Below are 9,794 nucleotides of genomic sequence, written 5' to 3'. Positions count from 1 at the left end.
GCTGCAGCGCCGTGAGACATGTCTGCGTAACTCTGATCAGCTGGCGGCCCGTGTTCCACGCGCGGTGGGGTACACGGCTGTTTAACCAAAGCTGAAGCGGACGCATGTGCAGAAGGCCCAGCTGAAGCACAGCGGAGGCTGAGGCCATGTAACCCAGCATCCTCTGAAAAGTTTTCAGAGGTGAGCGGGTGCCCATCTGAAACGAGGCGGCCAGTCGCTGTACACTGCGCGCGCGCTGTGTAGACAGGCGAGCCGTCATCGTGACCGAGTTCAAATCTATTCCTAGAAAGGAAATCGATTGACTGGGTTGAAGGGAGCTCTTTGTCCAGTTGACAGAGAGGCCCAGCGTTTTCAGATGGTCGAGGAGAACTGCGCGGTGCGACAGAAGCTCCGTCTGTGATTGGGCCAAAATCAGCCAGTCGTCCAGATAATTCAATATGCGCAGCCCCTGGCTCCGCAGGGGGGCGAGCGCCGTATCCATGCACTTCGTAAATGTGCGGGGCGCCAGGGATAAGCCGAACGGGAGAACGGCGTATTGATAAACATGACCCTCGAAGGCGAAACGTAAGAATGGCCTGTGACGGGGATTTATCTGGATCTGAAAATAGGCGTCTTTCAGGTCTAGAGAGATGAACCAGTCCCCCTGGCGCACCTGCGCGAGGAGTTTCCTGGTAGTGAGCATCTTGAACGGTCTCTTCATGAGCACTTTGTTCAAAGACCTGAGATCTAAAATCGGTCTGAGGCCGCCGTCTTTCTTGGGAACCAGAAAATAACGGCCGTAAAACCCCGACTCGGTCATAGATGGTGGGACTCTCTCTATGGCGCCCTTTTGCAACAGCGTCGCAATTTCTGAGCGGAGCGTGCCGGCGGCCAGCGGGCTGACAGTAGATTCGAGCCGCGCGCGCGCACGAGGCGGGCGGCGGCCAAACTGTAGCAGATAGCCGTTCTTTATAATGCTTAGTACCCACGGGGAAATGCCTGGAATGGCTTCCCACGCTTTGGAGCATGCGGCTAGTGGCCGAATGGCTATATCGCCCTGATTGCTGCACATAGCGGGCTGGACACGGTGTGTGGGCGCGCTTTGAATGTGTGTGGCAACGGGATTTGCACTCAGAGAGGAGTCTATGGGCCGTGAAACAGAGCGAGCAGAGAGGGGACACGCGCACGAGCTCGTGGGCGTGTTTATGTTCTCTGATATTAGAGCGGGCTGTGCCCGTTTCATGTGATGGGGCTCTGATAGAGACACGGGATATGTTATGCTTGTGTGTATGGGTGAGCACATGATTGTGGGCACATTTTCTACACAACTGGCAAATTTTCTCTTTTTGAGATTTCTCTGGGTAGCCGTAAAAACGGCTTTTTGTCGCTCGCAAGCGGGCTGGGACACCGGCTTGTTTGTGGCGGTCAACACTACAGCAGTCGGCGAAATAACGGGGACTGGCAGAGGGCGAAGCTTTGACGGCGGTCCGGCCGCAGCGGGAGAGCACCGTCGTTTTCTTGACTTTGCTAGGCAGACTTCTGATGATCAGGCTTCAGCGTGATCTTAGGTCGCGGGCCTCGTGGGGGCGGCGGTCTGCGGCGGTTGTCAGAGCGAGAGCGAGGGCGGCCGCCCTGTCTGCGCTGGGCTGTTGAGTCTGCGGAGGGGGGCGCTGTGGTGGAGCTCTGGCAGGAGGCTCGCGAGAGCGGCCCGCGGAAGAGCTAGCGCGGCGGGGCAGAAACAAATTCATCGCCTGAGTAGCTTTCTGGACCTCAGAAAAGCGATCGACGATTCCCGTGACAGCAGATCCAAAAAGGCCCGTCGGGGAGAGGGGCGCGTTAAGAAACGCGGCGCGCTCAGAATCTCCCATGTCGGCGAGCGTGAGCCATAAGTGTCTCTCGGCAACACAAAGGCTGGCCATGCATCTCCCCAGAGCTTGTGCGGCGGCTTTAGTGGCGCGAAGGGCGAGGTCCGTAGCACTTCTCAGATCCGTGACAGCGGGGGAGGGGTTTCTACCGCCTTCGGCCCACTCACGGAGAATATCGCTCTGTAATACTTGGAGGACAGACATAGAATGTAGCGCTGCGGCGGCCTGAACGGCGGCGGCGTAGGCGCGAGCATGAAAGCTCGAGGTCGCTCTGCAAGCTTTCGAAGGAAGCGTGGGGGAAGAGCGCCATCTAGCAGAGGGCGGGCAGAGGTGTGCGGCGACCAAGTCCTCGACGGGCGGCATGGCTGAGTAACCTTTTTCGGCGGCTCCGTCCACCGAACGCAGCGAGGCGGATATATCAGAGCGGTTTCTAGCCGAGAGCGGGGCATTCCAGGACTTCGTCAGCTCAGCGTGAAGTTCAGGCAGGAATGGGGCGGCCCGGTTGCACGCGGGGGTCGAGCGCCGATGAAAAAAGCTGCCGTCCATCCGGTTCGGGGCCTGCTCGGGTGGAGGAGACCACTCGAGACCGAGGCGTTCGACGGCCTGTGAGAGGAGGCGCATTAGTTCCTCCTCTATCCCGGCGCGGATCCCCGCTGACTCTCTCGTGGAACCGAGAGATGACCATTCTTCACTGTCTGATGCGAGCAGTGAACAGGAGTCCTTCTCCTCCGCGGCGTCATCGGAAGCGACAGAGCGGCCACTCGGCGGCAACTGTATGTCCGGCAGGGGCGGGGAGGGAGAGCGGGAGGCGGCGGCGGCGGCCCGCATGGTTCCGCTGGGGGCTCCGGCGGCCTCTGGGAGCGGCGTTTCTTCTTACGCGGCGAAGAGGGAGGCGGCGCGGGAGCGGATTTTGCTGCCAGAAGTCGTGCCCGCAGGGACGACAACGGCAGGCTCTCACAGAAGTCTCATCCTCCATCCGCGAGGGCGAGTTCTGCGTGCTCGAGTCCCAGGCAGAGAGCGCAGATGACATGGCGGTCTCCGTCCTCGAGACGAGCGCGGCAAGAGCCGCAGGAAAAACGAGACATCTTTAAAAAGACGCTCGGCTCTTTTAGATATAAATAGAGAAAAGAGAAGGATACAGTCGTCGGATGGCGCTAGCTTGCAGGGCGGCTGAAGGTGGCGAAGACGGCCGGCTTCTTCAGGGTCCGGGAGCTCGCTAGAGTGATGCCTTCTCGACGGCGACGGCTTTTCTCAGGACAGCAGAAGCGTGCAGCTTGCTGAAGATGAAATGAATCAACATATAAGCCTGGGAGAGACTGTTATATACACCATAGCCACGCCCATTCTGGCGGGCCATGACGCAATGAGCGCGCGGGCGCCTCTCATTGGAAGCGGGTTCAGCCCCGCTCTCCCATAGGCTTAAGCAGTTCTCTCTGAGCGAACCAATGAGCTGCTAGCTAGCCTGTTCTAGGTCTGCCGCAGAGGAACTGCGTTGTCAATGGATACAAATTATGAAATAATTTTTTGGCTTCAATATCTCAGCAAAGATGAATCTTTCCCGCAGCGTAAGCTAGCTTACGCAATACGAGAGAACCTCTCGTAAGAGAACTTGTTTTTCCACCTCCACGAATGAGACGAGTGTTGTTCATTATGTCGCCTTAATTGTAGTTTTCCTTGATTTACCCCGGTCTTCACAGTCTTCAGATGACTGTGAAAAATAGTAGTACCGGTATATTAAATGCATTTATGGTGAGATTACTAAATTTTATTTAATGAAACGCACTTAGGCCTATGGGGAAATTACTACATTTTCAGGTCAATCTTTGTGCATTTTGACCACGAAACATGCGGTGTCACTTTAATGCAGCACAGCAGAAATAGATTCGGTGCAGAAACGATCGCTGCACTGCTGTTATACGTGCCGCATCTGGAACGGTGTGAAAAGTGAAAGCCCTAACCTGTTAACATGGTGCGTTAGGAGCACTGCTGTGTGCCACTTTGCTCTGCTTCAAGTTGCTAACAGCCATTTGAGCTTCCACCGCTTCCCGAAAAACACCAACCTTCGTGCGCAGTGGCTGCACAAAATAGACATTTTGGGCGACGCGCAAAAAAAAAAAAGTATTTGTGGTACAGCCGCGGATCAGTTATTCACTGCAAACGCATCATATGTGAAAGCACTATAGCACGCGTTGCTCCTGCACCGCAACACGCACTGCAAACGGGGTATGTGTGAAACGGGCGTTAGATGATAGATCCACCTATACAGTTCTTAGAAACTTAGATGTGTTTAACAACTCTTTTTTTTCGTACAACAGCAGCACTCATCTTGTTCGTTTATAGCGGATGCGGATGAACAGCCGTAAACCGGAAACTGACATGCCGACTTCTGACAATAGCGGAAGTTCGAAATTACGCTTGTGCACATAGCCTATTGCACTCTTATTTCAGAAGAGCAAGGCAAAATCCTGTTTTCCTTGAAATGTCATGTCTACGTAAAAAGCAGACGTTGAATAAATTGGAATAAATCCATGTAAATAAAAATATTTAATAATTACAAGATAATAAGCATTTTCACTTGAGATTGCAGTAGAGTGGTGGACGAAAAGGCAAACTGTTATCAAAATATAATGATCCATAGTTTGTTCTTCTTGCTGTTGCTTTCTGTTTGCATCATGACCTTTCTAGTGACTGTGTGGAGAATTCCCTGCGTTCTGTCTTCTTGCTGTCTAGCTGTGCGTCATGCTCTAATCCTTGTGAGGCCTATGGCAAATCAAATGACCTTCTCTGTGATTGCAACAATTATTATAATTTTTTTTGCCTTTGTTTGTGGTTTCAGTGTTTTACAGATTTCCAAAATCTTTATGGATGCCATCAGAGAGCTGAGGAATCTTTACTGGCATTAAGATGTTCTCTGCGACACTGAGATCAGTTGAAAAACGAAAGAACATACTAATGACAAATATCAAATATTGTTGAGAACTGAATGAGCGTATAATAGACCAAAACTGGATAGTGGCGGGGTGGGTGTGCTATACAATAAGGACAAATCTTAAACAAGCTCAATCCTGCCTGTTCATTTTGAATGTTCAGAAAATCACACGCATCACAGAACCACAGAATTTCAGGGGGCAGCTGTTGCATGCAGAGTCTGACGTTCAAACAAAGGGTGTTACTAAACATTATTACAATGCAGGATAGCAAAAAATAAATAAAAAAAATAATTGATTGATAGCATTGATAAAAGAGGAATGTGGATTATTTCCTCTGCATTATGACGTCAATGTTTATTATAGACAAAGCAATAATCACGTTGACAACAACATTAAAGGGACAATGACATACGAGTGACAACGATAAAGAACAACTCTTTTTATTCATGTTATAGTCTCATATGGTTTTAAATGTCATGTGGTGCAACTTTTGTGGGTTAAACTTTACTTAAAGCCTTTATGTATAATGCATTATAAAAGTATTCGTAATGTACGTTATAATAAATGATATATTTTCATAAATAATTGTAAAATGCATTATAATATTTGCAGATTCCTTGTTACATCTGAAATTGGTTGTTTGTCATGTGGTTTAATGCATTATACTCTCTAAAGCTAGAGGCATAAGTATTATAATGTATGGTTACTCATGACACCATACAATACATTATAAGGTGCATTAAAAGGCACAATTAATGCATTAAAATACTTTTATAATATATATTTATATATAGTTACGATTTGCGTGGAAGCAAAGGCGGAAGTCGGATCTAGATGCAGCAGTAGACTTTAATAATCACAGACTAGGGTAACTTAGATCTCAGAGAAACTCGAGGAGCGTACACATACAGGCAATCACATACATTCAATAACTGACCATGAACAAAAGAGCAGACAGGATTAAATACACAGACGGGATGAGGGAACAAGACACAGCTGGGGCAAATCAGAACACAGGTGAATAAACTGAACACTAACAAGGAGCGGGAAAACTGGGAACAGGACTGAACCAAATACACAATGACGGGGAAAACTCAGGGAAACAGATACAGAACAGACATAACTATAACATTATCCCCCCCTTCCATAAGGCGTGTCCCCGCGCCGAATAAACATCAAATAGGGGCGGGAGGGTGGGCGCCCTGGAGGCTGACGAGGGCGTGGCTTGCCCGGAACAGGAAGCCTCCAGGGCGGAGCAGGACGTGACGGCGGCCAGGGCGGAGCAGGATGAGGCGAAGGCCAGGGCGGAGCAGGACGAGGCGAAGGCCAGGGTGGAGCATGGCGTGGTGAAGGCCAGGGTGGAGCATGGCGTGGCGAAGGCCAGGGTGGAGCATGGCGTGGCAAAGGCCAGGGTGGAGCATGGCGTGGCAAAGGCCAGGGCGGAGCACGATGAGATGGTGGCCAGGTCGGAGCAGACTCAGACGAGGGTGAGGACCATGTCGATGTCGTCTCCATGGCCCTCACGGAGTACCTTCTGCCCCCCCCCAAAAAATACTTGGGGAAATCCTCGGGAGGAACCTCCAGGTGGTAAATGGGTTCCGGGCAGGCCTCCCGGAGCTTAAAGGGCGCAGGCAGGACGAGGCGCAGAGGCGGGGCCGGCAGGGCGAGGCGCAGAGGCGGGGCCGGCAGGGCGAGGCGCAGAGGCGGGACCGGCAGGGCGAGGCGCAGAGGCGGGGCCGGCAGGGCGAGGCGCAGAGGCGGGGCCGGCAGGGCGAGGAGTCCGGGAACGCCCTCCGTAGCCTGGCGAAGTAAACGAGTCCTCCTCCTCCTTCTGCGACGACGCTTCACTGGGCTTGATTCACTACTGGACGTACTTGACTCAGTAGACTCACTTGACTCGGTAGACTCACTTGACTCGGTAGACTCGGTAGACTCACTTGACTCACTTGACTCGGCGGCACTTGACTCACTTGACTCGGCGGCACTTGACTCGCTTGACTCGGCGGCACTTGACTCGCTTGACTCGGCGGCACTTGACTCGCTTGACTCGGCGGCACTTGACTCGCTTGACTCGGCGGCACTTGACTCGCTTGACTCGGCGGCACTTGACTCGCTTGACTCGGCGGCACTTGACTCGCTTGACTTGGCGGCACTTGACTCGCTTGACTCGGCGGCACTTGACTCGCTTGACTCGGCGGCACTTGACTCGCTTGACTCGGCGGCACTTGACTCGCTTGACTCGGCGGCACTTGACTCGCTTGACTCGGCGGCACTTGACTCACTTGACTCGGCTCTTGACTCACTTGACTTGGCACTTGACTCACTGGATTCACTTGATTCACTTGACACGGCACTTGATTCACTTGACTTGGCACTTGACTCGGCACTTGACTCACTCGATTCACTTGATTCACTTGACACGGCACTTGATTCACTTGACTTGGCACTTGACTCACTTGACTTGGCACTGGACTCACTTGATTCACTTGATTCAGCACTTGATTCACTTGACTCGGGACTTGATTCGGGGCTAGATTCACTTGACTCGGGACTTGACTCACTTGACTCGGGACTTGACTCACTTGACTCGGGTTCGTCGAGGCTGAAGCGACGTGCGGGTTCGGAAGACAGAAGCTCAGCCTCAGGCATGTCGATCTCGGCAGGAAGAAGCTCAGGCATGTCGTGGAAAGCGGGCTCGACTCGGTTCACGTGAAGCGCAGGCTTGTGGAGCGTGGTCTCGGCTGAGCAGCTGAAGTGAAGCGCGGGCGCGACCGGGCTGACGTTAAGCGCAGGCTCTCGCAGCTTCTCCTCCACGCCCACAGTAAACGGGGAACCGCTCCACAACAGGGCCAGGTCAACGTACCATTCTAAAGATCCGTGAGGACCAGGTTCGGGCATCAGAGACCGGAGTGGTTCCGATAATCCTCCGCGGAAGAAGATCTTCAAGCCGTGGGTGTTCATTTGCGCGAGATATGCCAGCTCGAGGAATTCTGCGACATAATCCTCGATGGCGCGATTCTCCTGGCGAAGACGGAGGATCTGGACATCAGGACTCCAGGTAGGCATGGCTGCTAGATCCTAGTGGGTCAGTTATTCTGTTACGATTTGCGTGGAAGCAAAGGCGGAAGTCGGATCTAGATGCAGCAGTAGACTTTAATAATCACAGACTAGGGTAACTTAGATCTCAGAGAAACTCGAGGAGCGTACACATACAGGCAATCACATACATTCAATAACTGACCATGAACAAAAGAGCAGACAGGATTAAATACACAGACGGGATGAGGGAACAAGACACAGCTGGGGCAAATCAGAACACAGGTGAATAAACTGAACACTAACAAGGAGCGGGAAAACTGGGAACAGGACTGAACCAAATACACAATGACGGGGAAAACTCAGGGAAACAGATACAGAACAGACATAACTATAACTTTTATATATATATATATATATATATATATATATATATATATATATATACATATATATATATATATATATACATACATATATATATATATATATATATATATATATATATATATATATACAGTATATATATACACACACACACACATATATATATATATATATATATATATATATATACACACTCTCACAAACACATATAAACACATTATAAACACATATAAACACATATAAACACAAGATCAACAGTATTGATCTTTTTATTGATCTGCCTTACTTAAAGGTATAGCGGAGGATTTTCTTTTTCCGGGTGGATCATCAAGACTATTGGTCCTCCTAGTTGTCAATCATTCTGGTGATATTCATGGTTATGAAAAAGCTGTCTGAGGATAAGCTGGTTTTACTACTTAAGTGAAAAAAACAGCATTTAAGGGAAATCCTTAGTGTTTTTGACGTTTCACTTAAAGAAACCCTTAAGTAATAATTTTTTTTTAAATTGGAGAGGGCGGGTCCCTATACCTATTATACCTATACCTTTAAGGTGGACGTTGACGCAATTTTCTTCTAGAAACAAACTTTGTTGTATTATTTTCATGTTATCACTGTGAAGCTGCTTTGATACAATCTGTTGTAAAAAGTGCTATATAAAGGTGACTTGACTTGACTGACATTATATGATGATTTGATGCTTAAAAAAACATTTCTTATGAGCAATGTTTTTGTGGAAATATTGGTAGTAGTCTATACTATATATAGTAATAATATTATAGACAAACTAACTGTTATCTTAATTATGATATCAGGACAGATACTACCCTTAGATTTTTAAAGAGCTGGATATTGGCATCCCAGCTTCAAAGCTCATATGTTACACAGCTTATTTATTGTCATATTTTTTTTTAATTCCGCAGCTGAAGGACTGATGAACTGCAGGTTAACCACCACCCAGGGCCTATTAGCACTGCACGTTCCTCTACGTGCACATGATCTTTTCATGCTGAATTCCTTGTGTATCTGCAAACCAATACCTGCTCAAACATTCATGTGTGGTCTCTGAGCATGTAGGGAGGTCAAAGTTCACCTGTGTTTGCAAACAGATAATTAAATGAGCCTTCGTTTCTTTAGCATGGTCAAACAACCATGGCCAAATGGTGTACAGGTTTCAATACACACGGCATGGTCTCTGCCTCTCGCATGTCATGCTTTTGATTCAGCTAAGAAAATAATAATGACTTATCTCTGGCTGCAATAAAAACTGTGTCATTCTGAGCTTTGCGTGGTGTGTACAGTCTCTCTGTCTGTTCTGTCCTGTGCTTGTAGAGACTGGCCCATCACATCAGCTTGACGTGATCCACCCTTGGGGAAAAACGCAGAACATTTATTTCACATCAGGCATTGGCACTGAGGTGCTTGTTTTCCATGGGCTGCTTTCCCCAGCTGGCCTATTTTTTTCCTCAATGTCTTTTCAAACTTCTGTACATGTCCCCGAATGTCAACTTCCTGAACACACTGATCGACACCACAGAAAAAAAAAACGCTTTACTGACTGGATATATAACACACAATATATGCAAATGAGCTCTTTCTT

Source organism: Rhinichthys klamathensis, unplaced genomic scaffold (assembly GCF_029890125.1).
Source record: "Rhinichthys klamathensis goyatoka isolate OS25496 unplaced genomic scaffold, OSU_Roscu_1.1 h1tg000021l_1, whole genome shotgun sequence".
Classification (NCBI taxonomy): Eukaryota; Metazoa; Chordata; class Actinopteri; order Cypriniformes; family Leuciscidae; genus Rhinichthys; species Rhinichthys klamathensis.
Note: the sequence above shows the minus strand (reverse complement) of the source record.